The sequence below is a fragment of the Uranotaenia lowii genome, unplaced genomic scaffold (genome assembly GCF_029784155.1).
Source record: "Uranotaenia lowii strain MFRU-FL unplaced genomic scaffold, ASM2978415v1 HiC_scaffold_426, whole genome shotgun sequence".
NCBI lineage: Eukaryota > Metazoa > Arthropoda > Insecta > Diptera > Culicidae > Uranotaenia > Uranotaenia lowii.
Window position 1 is genome coordinate 13,455 of NW_026598341.1, and position 13,658 is coordinate 27,112.

Genomic DNA, 13,658 nt, shown 5'->3' on the forward strand with positions numbered 1-13,658 from the left:
TTAAATGATTAATCTCATTCTGTAAACTAAATCTTAAATCTTATTCTGATTCTAAAGTTTGAATTTTGAGTTACAACACTTAGTCTAATATTTGAATATAAGTTCCAATTTCAAATTCCAGGTTGATCTTTAATCCAAATTCTTAATCAGAATTCTAAATCTGAATTCTCAATCTGAATTCTGAATTTGAACTCAGAATTTGAATTATGAATCTGAATTCTGAATTCAAATTCAGAATTAAGATTTTAGAATTAAGAATTTTGAATTCAAATTCAGAATTCAGAATTCAGAATTCTGAATTCTGGATTCTGAATTCTGAATTCAAAATTCAAAATTCTGAGTTTTGAATTTTGAATTTTGAATTCCTAATTTAAATTCTGAATCTAAATTCTAAATCTGTATTCTGTATCTGAATTCTGTATCTGAATCTGGAATCTGGATTCTAAATCTGAATCTGAATTCTAATTCTGGGTTCTGAATCTGATAAAGATGGATAGAAAAATGAAGAGAAAAGAGCAAAAGAACATTTTTGCAAGGAAAACTTATAAACGCACACCATACTTTACCCCGCAACATCAATCATTATAAATTTTCAATTCCGATATTCTTTCTCCAAGAATCTAAATTTTCACCGATATGCTGAAAATAAATTTACAAAAATCTGAATTCTGAATCTGAATTCTAAATCTTAATTCTGATTGTGAATTCTGAATTCTGAATCTGAATTCTGAATCTGAATTCTGAATATGAATTCTGAATCTGAATTCTGAATCTGAATCTGAATTCTGAATCTGAATTCTGAATCTGAATTCTGAATCTGAATTCTGAATCTGAATTCTGAATCTGAATTCTGAATCTGAATTCTGAATCTGAATTCTGAATCTGAATCTGAATTCTGAATCTGAATTCTGAATCTGAATTCTGAATCTCAATTCTGAATCTGAATTCTGAATCTGAATTCTGAATCTGAATTCTGAATCTGAATTCTGAATCTGAATTCTGAATCTGAATTCTGAATCTGAATTCTGAATCTGAATTCTGAATCTGAATTCTGAATCTGAATTCTGAATCTGAATTCTAAATCTGAATTCTGAATCTGAATTCTGAATCTGAATTCTGAATCTGAATTCTGAATCTGAATTCTGAATCTGAATTCTGAATCACGCGTTTGTTAAAATTGAAATTCCTTTCATCCAAAATTTTTTTTTATGATTTCGGATTTTACAACTTTTAGTAGTATGGTTTTACCCCTAAACGTATGCAGCACCCTTTATTTCAGAAAAATTATGAAAAAAAGTTTTCTCAATACAAAATCGTGTTTTCATGCGGGTAGAAAAGTGAGGAAAAAATTTACGTATGATGAAAAAAGTGAAAGAACATTTTTGCAAGGAAAACTTATTAATGTACACCATTCTTTACTTCGCAACATCTTCATCAATTTTAAATTCTGATATTCTTTCTCCATGAATCTAAATTTTTCACTAATATGCCGAAAATACATTTACAAAAATTGAATTCTGAATCAAAATCCTGAATCTGAAATCTAAATCTGAATTCTGAATCTACATTATTTTGAATCTGAATTCTGAATCTAAATTTTGAATCTGAATCTGAACTCTGAATTTGAATTCTGAATCTAAATTCTGAATTTGAATTCTGAATCTAAATTCTGAATCTGAATTCTGAATCTGAACTCTGAATCTGAATTCTGAATCTCAATCTGAATTCTGACTCTGAATTTTGAATCTGAATTCTGACTCTGAATTCTGAATCTGAATTCTGAATCTGAATTCTGAATCTGAATTCTGAATCTGAATTCTGAATCTGAATTCTGAATCTGAATTCTGAATCTGAATTCTGAATCTGAATTCTGAATCTGAATTCTGAATCTGAATTCTGAATCTGAATTCTGAATCTGAATTCTGAATCTGAATTCTGAATCTGAATTCTGAATCTGAATTCTGAATCTGAATTCTGAATCTGAATTCTGAATCTGAATTCTGAATCTGAATTCTGAATCTGAATTCTGAATCTGAATTCTGAATCTGAATTCTGAATCTGAATTCTGAATCTGAATTCTGAATTCTGAATCTGAATCTGAATTCTGAATCTGAATTCTGAATCTGAATTCTGAATCTGAATTCTGAATCTGAATTCTGAATCTGAATTCTGAATCTGAATTCTGAATTCTGAATCTGAATTCTAAAACTGAATTCTGAATCGGAATTCTGAATCGGAATTCTGAATCTGAATTCTGAATCTGAATTCTGAATCTGAATTCTGAATCTGAATTCTGAATCTGAATTCTGAATCTGAATTCTGAATCTGAATTCTGAATCTGAATTCTGAATCTGAATTCTGAATCTGAATCTGAATTCTGAATCTGAATTCTGAATCTGAATTCTGAAACTGAATTCTGAATCTGAATTCTAAATCTGAATTCTGAATCTGAATTCTGAATCTGAATTCTGAATCTGAATTCTGAATCTGAATTCTGAATCTGAATTCTGAATTCTGAATTCTGAATCTGAATTCTGAATCTGAATTCTGAATCTGAATTCTGAATCTGAATCTGAATTCTGAATCTGAATTCTGAATCTGAATTCTGTAAATTTATTTTTCGGCATATCGGTGAAAACCTTTTCACCGATATGCCGAAAAATAAATTTACAAAATTAATTAACGGTGGTTAACTTCTCTCAAAAGAATCTGAATTCTGAATCTGAATTCTGAATCTGAATTCTGAATCTGAATTCTGAATCTGAATTCTGAATCTGAATTCTGAATCTGAATTCTGAATCTGAATTCTGAATCTGAATTCTGAATCTGAATTCTGAATCTGAATTCTGAATCTGAATTCTGAATCTGAATTCTGAATTCTGAATTCTGAATCTGAATTCTGAATCTGAATTCTGAATCTGAATTCTGAATCTGAATTCTGAATCTGAATTCTGAATCTGAATTCTGAATCTGAATCCTGAATCTGAATTCTGAATCTGAATTCTGAATCTGAATTCTGAATCTGAATTCTGAATCTGAATTCTGAATCTGAATTCTGAATCTGAATATGAGTTCTGAATCTGAATTTTGAATTCTGAATTCTGAATCCTGAATTCTGATTCCTAAACCTGTATTCTGAATTTGAAAACTGAATCTGAATTCTGCATCTGAAATTGAATCTAAATTATGTATGAGTATGTAGAAATGAAAAAAAAAACATAAATTCATTCTTCAACACGGGTAAAAAAACGAGGGTCATAAAATCTTCATATAAATTCCCCCCCAACGCAGTTTTCTGTACGGCTCTGCATTTTGTTGACACCCGGCATGGCTATAGACACTATAATTTCATATATGAAATTATAGTGTCTATAGGCATGGCGGACTCTGAAGGAAACGCCCATCCGCCATTTGCTGCATTGAAAAGCAAGAAGTGTAAGATATAAACACTGTTGCCGTATTTGCCCCAGCAGACTGAGAAACTGCCCAGACCACGGTGCGTCTTAGTAATGCCTTTTAGCTATTTGAGTTTGAGCCGCTCTCTATTAAGCGTGCCGATGGTTTATTGGATAGCGTTTGCGATTTGGGATCTGAAGGTTTTTGGTTCGATTCCCGAGTCGATAAATTTTAATTTTTTATTTGATTATCTCCAATTTATAAATGATTGCTGGTGCTGCTGCTTCGAGGCGCCACTAGCAACTTTTTTTATGCCTTAATAAGTATGATATGTATTTGGTAAAGAAAACGGTTTCAACTATTTTGTTTTTTTCCCGTTTTTGAAAGGGTTGTGTAGAAAAAAAAATGCATTCTTTTGAGACTAAAATCATTTTAATTGTGCAGCCCAGTTTCGCAAAAACGTTCTTGACATTTTTAAAATGGCACATACAAATCTACGGACATCAACAGAACTCGTCGAGCTGAGTCGATAGGTACCTATAAAGGTATGTCTAAGACCCATAATTAATGATCTCTCAAATCGACCGATAACCAAACCTTTCTGTTAGAAAGGCAAAAAGGTACCAAACCATGTCTAGTAAGTTTTTTTGAGGGAAAGCGAACTGGCATTTTAGGAGTTTGTTTTATAGAAGGAAGGACTGGTATTTAAAATGTTTAATTCTCTTTGAAATCATAAGCTGACGTGGAGTTGTGGTAGCGTTCCAAACTCTCGCGCAGCTGGTCACAAGTTTGATTCTTGCTGATTTATTTTTAATTTTTTTTCAACTCGATAGATCAAACCAACTACAGTGTTGATGGCTAGCGGTTACGCGTGGCTTGGATGATACCTTTTTTAGAGCTCAACCATGCGTAATACAAAATATTCCCACAAAACTTCCCCTACCCTATTCAGAATCTGAATTTTCAATCTGAATCTGAATTTTGGATATGAGTTCTTAATCTGAATTCTTAAGATATTTTAAGAAAAGTTAACCGCCGTTCATTGATTTTTGTAAATTTGTGTTTCGGCATACCGGTGAAAATTTATGTTCTTGGAGAAAAAATGTCAGAATTGAAACTTGATAATGATGAATAGATAGTGAGGAGAAAATTTACAGATGTTCTGATGAATCTAAATTTTACATCTACATTCAGAATTCTGAAATCTAAATTCTGAATCTCAATTATGTATGAGTATGCTGAATGATCAAGTATGGTTAAAAAAAACAAGGTCTAAAATCTTCGAATGAATTCCCCCCAACGCAGTTTTCTGTACGGCTCTGCTTTTTGTTAATGCCCGAACATAGGTCTCTGAAGGGAAGGAAACGGTAAGCCGCCATTTGCTGCATTGAAAAGCTAAACGTGTTAATTATATTTTCCGCTGTTGCCGTATTTGCACCAGCAGACTGAGAATCTGCCCAGAAAACGGAGCGTCTTAGTAATACCTGTAACCCATTTCAGTTTTAGCATCTTAATCTTAAGCGTACCAATAGCCTACTGGATAGCGTTGGTGACTTATGAGATGAAGGTTTTGGAATCGATTCTCATGACAGAAGTTTTATTTTTTTGTTATCATCAATATAATCGAATAATTGCTGGTGCTGCTGCTTCGAGGCGCCACTAGCAACTTTTTTTATGCCATAATTTGTATAATATGCATTTCGTAAAAAACTTGTTTCAACTATTTTGTTTTTTTCCCGTTTTTGAAAGGGTTGTGTAGAAAAAAAAATGCATTCTTTTGAGACTAAAATCATTTTAATTGTGCAGCCCAGTTTCGCAAAAACGTTCTTGACATTTTTAAAATGGCACATACAAATCCACAGACATCAACAGAACTCGTCGAGCTGAGTCGATAGGTACCTATAAAGGTATGCCTAAGACCCATAATTAATGATCTCCCCAATCGACCGATAACCAAACCTTTCTGTAAGAAAGGCAATAAAAGGTAGGTATCAGTTCAGTACCAAAACAGGAGCAGTCTTCTACACAAATTTAGAATTTGATCTTAAAAAATATTTTCATTTTATCTTTATTTAACCAAATTTTATGTCTCATTGAACGTGAGTTCTCGTTTCTGAATTTGGCTGGATTCAGATGATTCAGAGCTTAACTGAACTTTCTTATTAAACTTTTTATTGTTCAAGATTGGATTGTTAGATCGATCCACCTAAAAAATCGGAGCTGGAGGATCGATCTCTGATAGATCGATCTTTTCCTGTGTAACAAAGAATCCGGACATATTAACAAAATTCACATCCCAAAATCTGGGGACACATCCGAGCAAATTTGAGGAAATCCCAGATATCATTCAAAAAAAGTTTTTTAAAAATTTGAAACATTTTTTTTTATCGAAACCTATCAGCAGATATTTTGGATTTGAATTGAATTTGAAATTTTTTGAAATTTTGTTTCTTGAGTGCAAAAGTGAAACACAAGGAAAATTATTTTTTTTTTGGTTTTGCAAATAATGTTGAAAAATCCCGGCAAAATCGGAAATTGACGCAACCGGACCAGACCGGACCATTTCCAAATTCAGTTTTATATATTAGGTAGGGCAATCCGACAAGATGCTCAACAGTTGGCATTGTTTGACATAAAATCGGTAAACTAGATTGGATATAACTACCTCGGTTCAGTGAGAAAAGGAATCCAAAAGATCGAAAGATCGAATCGAAAATAAAGCGATTTAATCGATTTTTTTTCCATACTAAATAATCGATTAAAGAAATCAAATATCTGAGCTGAAAAGATCGATCTTATAAAGATCAATCCAAAATCGACCAATCCTATCTCAAAATGCTTCCTTTTTTTGGAATTTGAATCGTTCTGGATAATTGAGATTATTGTAAACTAAATGTTCTATTTTATTCAGGAAAATAACTGTTTATTTCATAAAATAATTGGAAAATTTTAAAGTGAAAAAATGAACCTAGAAGTCAATAATCCCTTAAGGTACACCAAGGTAGGCGCAAAAAATGTCATTTTTCTCCCACAAACTATAATGTTAATAATACAGTCCCCCCACAATCATGGGTCACACACAATTATTAGTCACCAAACATTTGAACTGCTGATATCTGCTGAACTGAATGAAATGTAATCATATTATTATTTTTAGATTATCGCTAACAGCATCAAAATGCATTGAAAATATTATGTGTGCGCTTGGTAACAGTAAAACTGCTATTAGAATAGTTTTTATCATACGTTAACTATTATGTGTTGAACTATCGCATAAAATTTCAATGTTATAAGGTTGACATCTTAAACCGTTAAGCCCCTTATGCGAGTATTTCAAAGATTCCAACAAAATAAATTGGTCTCATATAAGCACAAAGGACGAGTTTACATTTTTAAAATGAAACTGAGCAAATAAAATGCAAAATTTCAATCATATTCAGCAAAACAAAAGTGACCCATAATTGTTACAGCACCCACCCAATTTCACACAATCATGGGTCACTTTTTTGCAAGCAAAACAAAACATTTCTTGGTTGCTATAGCTCAACACAAATGCCCCTTGAACGTATACTAGGAATGAATGCCCCTGAATGTTTGCCAGAATATTGATGATTTCCATGTTGATATTCGGGTGTTGCCATGGACTTCCATGTGACTTATAATTGTGAGCAATTTGACTAATAATTGTTACGGGTTACAGTTTTGACCCATAATTGTGGTTTTCAAATGCGTTGATTGTTTCGGTAAATTATGCTATTTTTCAACAAAACTGAAAACAAAATCATATTTGAAATCAAAGAGGGAATATTTAATGACTGAAATCCATGCAAAGCTTGATGTTTGGTCCACTAACACCCGATTAAACGAATATTTTGTGGTGGAATGATACGTTAAGTGACTCATGATTGTGGGGGGACTGTATATGTATGTAGGGCTTCTACCTGAAAACGTTTCTGAAGCATCAATAAAAAAATTTAAAATATTTTTTTTTTAATTTTATTATATCAATATGACTTTTTGCACTTTGTCCAGTGTGCCTTAAATCTTTACTCTATTTGTTCTTTCGACATTATACCAAAATTTCAATTTTGATAATTTGATATTTTCTCAAATCAGAAGATTTGGATTCGATGAAGCAGAATGTTTGAACTTTACATTTCTAAAAGTGTAGTTATTGATTTAACATCAGCTTGCCAGATTCCTCGGTTTAATCCGGACTTGCTCGGATATTCGATATTTTTTTTAAAAAGCGCAGTCCTGCTCAGTCGCCCGGATTTTGTAAAAACCGGATTTAATCACTTAATTTGCAAAATCAAACAAAAAACTATAATTGAGTTATTAGAATTTTCGATTATTGCGTCCAAAAAAGTTTTATTCGAGTAAGTTTTATCAAAATAATAATCAACAGATTTTCGCAAGCCGCAAATACAAATTGAAGTGTTTCTATGAAAAAAAAAATATTCAAGTGTTTTCCACTTGATTTTTGTTGATCATTTGCTTGCCCGGGTTTTGGGTTGAATAATTCGGAATATAATATAGGAACATAATTTATGTTGACATAAAAAAATAGAATTTTTCAAAAACGTCCAAAATTTTAGAATTCTGCAAAATTTGTGAATATTTCTAAAATTCTGTGTTCTGTGACACAGATTCTGTGATGAAAATTGACTCAAAATTCTGTGAAATTATAGATTTTTCTGTGATTTCGGTAACTTTGGTCATGATACCGAATATGCCGTCAGATTTACTTATTACCTCTAGTTTTGGAGCTGTGATGCTGTGAAAAAGGAATAATCCTACATACAAACTTAAAACTGATTTTAAATCTTTCTAGATTTTCTAATGTCGAAGATACAATGCTTGAAAAAATGTAACTCTACAATTTTTATGAAATTAACTTTTCCTGCCTGACATAAAATGGCGTTCTTCAATTTTTATATTATAGATTTTGTTAAATATATACCTTTGCTGGAGTCTATATCACTTTTTGCGATTAAAACAGCTAAAATTTTTTTCTTTAAAACTTTGTCAAATTCCTGGATTATCGTAGAACTGGAATATAATCCAAAAGAGAACTTCAGAAACATTTTCCTAGAAGTTAAAATTACTCTCAGTTATCGAGAAAGTTGATCGCTATACAGTTTTTTTCTCGAAAAAATGTACACAAATTTATCAAAATTTTCCTATTTTGAAATATTAGTCGTTAATCTCAAATGCGAGAGCTGATATAATGAAAATAAATGCACATTTGGACTCAGTACTCCAGAATCAATTCAAATCAGCTTATTGCAGTTATTAAATATGATAATTTAGTTGCCTTTTTCCATCAGAAATTTATCCTATATTTTTAATTAATTAATTTTAAATTATTTTGTAAGGATCGTGTTTAAAATTTGGAAACAATGTATCTTTAAAGAAATAGAAAACAATTTTTCGTTGTTCTAACTTTTTTTGTTGCAAATTTGTAACTTCCCGAAACGAACGGATAAAATTTCATCTCATTCGTTTCAGATTAAATAAAATTAGAATGAGAACTTGAAATTCAAGAGCAAATCAACGAAAGTGGAATTCCGAAAGCTAATATTCATTATTTCATCTCATAATTATATTCAGATTTAGGAGTTGAATTCTTCAACCACAATCCACCATAACAAAAAGATTAAAAAAAAATGATAAAAACAACAAGATATTTATTTACGGATGTTTATTCAGAGATATATAACAGAATAATAAAAAAAACATTAGAGTTTGAGAATCAGTTTGAATTTCATAGCAATTTTTATTAAAAACTTATCTCAAATATTAGCATGTTGAATGTTTAGTTGCAAAATGAGAATCATTAAAATTTCGCTATGTAAACCTTACGACGCACGATATGAAAAAGCTCAGGAAAATTTGACAGTGACCTGCCTCCCCCCAGAGCAAAATCACCGACCGCTGCATGCTATGCTATGAACCAAAATGTCAGAGATGTTGATAATTTGATCAAACATCAACATATTTAATAAGCGTTTAAGAATGCTAATTTCGATCCATTTCTCCAACGTTCCAAAACATCGCTCCATGTTAGTTCGTTGAAGCTTCAAGACGAGACAAATCTATGCTTTCCTTCGATAGGAACAAGTTTTTGTCTTTCTCTGCAAAAAAAAACCTGTCAGCGTTCTGGATAAAACATTTGTTCCGTGAACTATTGGCGGCCATTAATTAGAGCCAATGACCATTTAGTTTGCCAGCTTTAGTCACTTTCTCACTAAGCTGTGGTGTCCGAGCGGTTAAGGAGATGGACTTGAAATCCATTGGGTTCTACCCGCACAGGTTCGAATCCTGTCTACAGCGTTACTTTTTTGCCACTTAACCGTTTGATAATTATTAATTTTTAAATATATTGATATAGTTTTTTTTTATCAATTTCAAATCCTGTGATTGGACCTGAATGCCAAAAAAAGTTCCTTAAATAAAGAAAAAAAATCCTGTGAATTGAAATTTTCTTAGAAGAAAAAAATGATGGTTTTTTATGGAACACTCAAGTTGACTTCATCCACTTTTTTTTAACTGCTATAGCTATAAACTACACATATGAAGCGCTAAATACTAATCGTTGATTCCAGACTTGCAATGTATCTACATAAATCTCCGGAGCTAAGTATTCCCTGCAGCTCAACGTAACTCAGCCTGTCCGAAGTCTATCTTCCCACAATCATCAAATACGCAAATAGCAGTTGAATAGAATTTATGAACCCTCATCTGGGGCTAACTTTCGAAGAATTTTGCTCTCCGGAAGCTTCTGGGAAGCACTCTCGGAAGCATCATCGGCAGTCAAAGCAGCGAGCAAACGGAACAAACATAATCGTAAATTTTAGACGATGGATGACCGCATCCCTGTCAATTTTGAAACCGTGAGGATGTGTGTTTGCTTATGTCGTTGAAATGTGACTCGCGGAATATCGCCAGGAGATTAAGTACTTTTTAGAGTTTTTTTTTATTTCTTACGCTCAGATTGTTGGTAAACTACTTACACGTGATTGCTCAACACACAAAACTTTTAGAAAATTATTATGCAGGATCAGGTTCATGTCATGCGATACTTGCCTCCATTCTTTGCGGAACCATAGCATAAATCCTCCTAGGAAAATTAATGATATTTCATGTGGGATTTTAACGAGCTGCTGATTGGTGACACGATAGATTGCGCTATGATGAAGGAGGGCATGTAAATTTGAACACTCGTTTCGACAACATACTCATAACCATGTGTGCGGTACATTTCCCCGGAAAGAACACTAGGGGATTTTAAGCGGAAGGGAATGATTTTCGTGCCAGGAATTATAACCCCAAAACACGACAACCGAGAACCACTCGACTCGAAACTTATCGGAATCATTAAAATATTGTTCACGGGAATTTCACCTCACCAGAGCCGGTTGCTGCAGCAGTCTAACTAAATATGGATGCTTCCGGAGCTTTTGAAAGTTCACTGAGTCGTGACTTAGTGTTGAGATATTATGAAGTTTAGAAATCAGAAGTTGGGTAAGCTTTTAAACTTTAATACATAGATCTATTTAGACATATTAACTCATGTTTTTAGTGAATTAACAAAAAAAAATCTATATTAATTTTGCCATAAAGTATAAAATAGCTTATCATTTGCTACTTTTTGTAAAATTGATAAAAAATATGTAAATTTTGGATTTTGAGTACATCGTTTAATAATTCAATTGAAAAAAAAATAAGAGCTGCAACAGGAGTTGAAATACAATGATGAAAAATTCTTATTTTGTAACATATTTTATCTGTTGTTAAAAATTGATCTTAAATTTGTTTTGTATGTAAAATTAAAACTTTGCTTTTATTTGCTTTATATGTTCCTACTCAGCTAACATTCATAAAGAATCAACAGATTTACTCAAACGATTATATTTACCAGATTATTGACTGTATTAAAATTACCAAAATTACTATCGAACTTAAGCTCTCGGGGTCCACTTTCCGTCACCATACCACAAGGTTAACTCGTCAGTTGAGTTGTCTTACGATATAGATCTGTAGTTGAAGTTAATTTTTGGGTTGAACGAAGAAAGGAAGAGACCCGTTTGAGTGGAAATTAGAGCTAAGAACTAAATTATCATCTAGCTGATTTACCTTTAACTTTGGGCAAAACGTGTTGTTATGGAATTTAGAAAATTCACTTAGTAGAAACATTTTTACGATGGTGGTTGGAAATATCTTTAAAAACGATTCAAATCACCATTTCCATATATGTTTCAATTGAATGAAATTCACACACCCCCTCTCGATCGACTAATGTGTGGAGGGATCTTGATCTACCATAGAACCATTTTTGTAGCTAAATAACATTATAACTCTCAGAGACGAATGAACTGAAAAAGTTAAGTGTTCCTGATTAAAATTAAAAAAGTAACCTCCACCCTGTCTCCTGTCTCCCCTCTGAAAGAAGGGAGAGGTTTTCAAAAAACATAGTGTTGAAAACAAGTTATTAACGCAGAATAAATTTTTATTCACTTTCTTTGTCATGTCCTTAAGGGGCCGTTGAAATATTACGCAACGCAATTTTCGGTCATTTGCGACCCCCCACCCTCCTACGTAACACATTTTTATCAGATTTTCTATCAAAACTTTACAAACCGTAACAAACTGCTAACGGCTAACCCCTCCTAAACGTGTTACGTAATATTTGAAAGGTCACTAAATAACTATTTACTATTTATTAGTTATCTCATTTCGGTGTGATATTCTGAACCAGAGCTGCAAATTTTCTTAAAGCAAAAAAGATACTGACTGTGATTTTCTATCAGTGTTAAAAGCTTTAACTGAAATGAACGGAATAGAAAAGTCAACAATATAAAAGCTTCTGATCGGCTCGGTCATCCTCGTGCCTACATTGATAAATCATTTCACACATTTTACAAAAACGTTTCACACATTTTCGGCAAATATATGGAGCTGTCAAACTGATTTTTGTGCGAAATAAGCGGGTAAAAAAAAAACTGTGTGAAATAAAACTTATTGTTCCAGATTCTCCTTCATCAGTTTTGCACGAATCATGAAGGAGCCGTAGGAACAAAAAACCGTGGAAATTCTAGGACCAAATCGTCGTCTTGAGTCGTATGGTCAATTGTTGGTAAGTAACCGTCACTAATTAAATCAAACCTTTCAACAATATCGAATATCGTTTTAATTTTTTTTTCAGATCCCACCCGTGTTCTCCGCTGCATGAAATGTTTATTCCCACACCAGCTCATAAATAGGACCAATTCATTGCGAATCTTCTAATATTGGCTAGTGAAGTAGACAATGTGCAACTCGAGACCCCATACACCCAAACTTCGGGTAGTGGTCATATCACCTCTTGTCTGCAACTCCGATTCTCTACCTCCCCGTGGTGCTAGCTGGGGTGCGAGCAACCTAAGCGGAGATCGGGTACCCAACCCCGGTGGATGCTTTGGTCGCATGCAAACTGAGATAGGGGGCTTCGTACGCGTCTGTTCTCCATGTCAGGGGCGGCGTGCGGAGTGCATCAGCGTCCTGGTGGTGTTCGGGACCCAAAACAGCAACATCACGACGGTCCTCCTGCGAGATAGTGGGGTTAGCTGCGGGCCTTGCGAGCCTGTGACTACAAAAAACATAAGCAACGAACAACGAACAACAAATTTCGGATGGAAATCGGCAAAGACCCACGCGACGAAAAGGGACTAGCGATTGAAAACTTGGAACATGGAACTGCCGATCTCTAAATTTTGTGGGCAGTACCCACGTGCTCTCCAACGAATTGAAGAGCCGCAAATTCGACATCGTAGCACTCAGGAGGTATGCTGGAAGGGCTCCACGGTACGAACGTACCCAGATGGTCGTGCCATCTACCAGAGCTGCGGCAACACACACGAGCTTGGAACAGCTTTTATAGTGATGGGAAAGATGCAAAAGCGCGTGATCGGGTGGTGGCCGATCAACTCTCGAATGTGCCGGTTGAGAATCAAGGGCCGGTTCTTCAACATCAGCATCATCAACGTGCACAGCCCACACTTCGGAAGTACCGGTGACGACAAAGACGAATTCTACGCGCAGCTGGAGCGTGAATATGACCGTTGCCCAAAACATGATATCAAAATCGTCATCGGGGATTTCAATGCTCAGGTCGGCCAGGAGGAGGAATTCAAACCGACAATTGGAAGGTTCAGTGCACACCAGCTGACCAACGAAAACGGCCTCAGACTTATTGATTTTGCCGCCTCCAAACGAATGGC

At 33.8% G+C, this 13,658-nt stretch overlaps 1 non-coding gene across 1 annotated transcript; it reads left to right on the forward strand.

Moving 5' to 3' along the window:
- Positions 1–9,650: 9,650 nt before the first annotated feature.
- Positions 9,651–9,732, forward strand: Trnas-uga (transfer RNA serine (anticodon UGA)). The gene has a single exon. It is a non-coding gene; the product is annotated as a tRNA-Ser (tRNA).
- Positions 9,733–13,658: the final 3,926 nt, after the last annotated feature.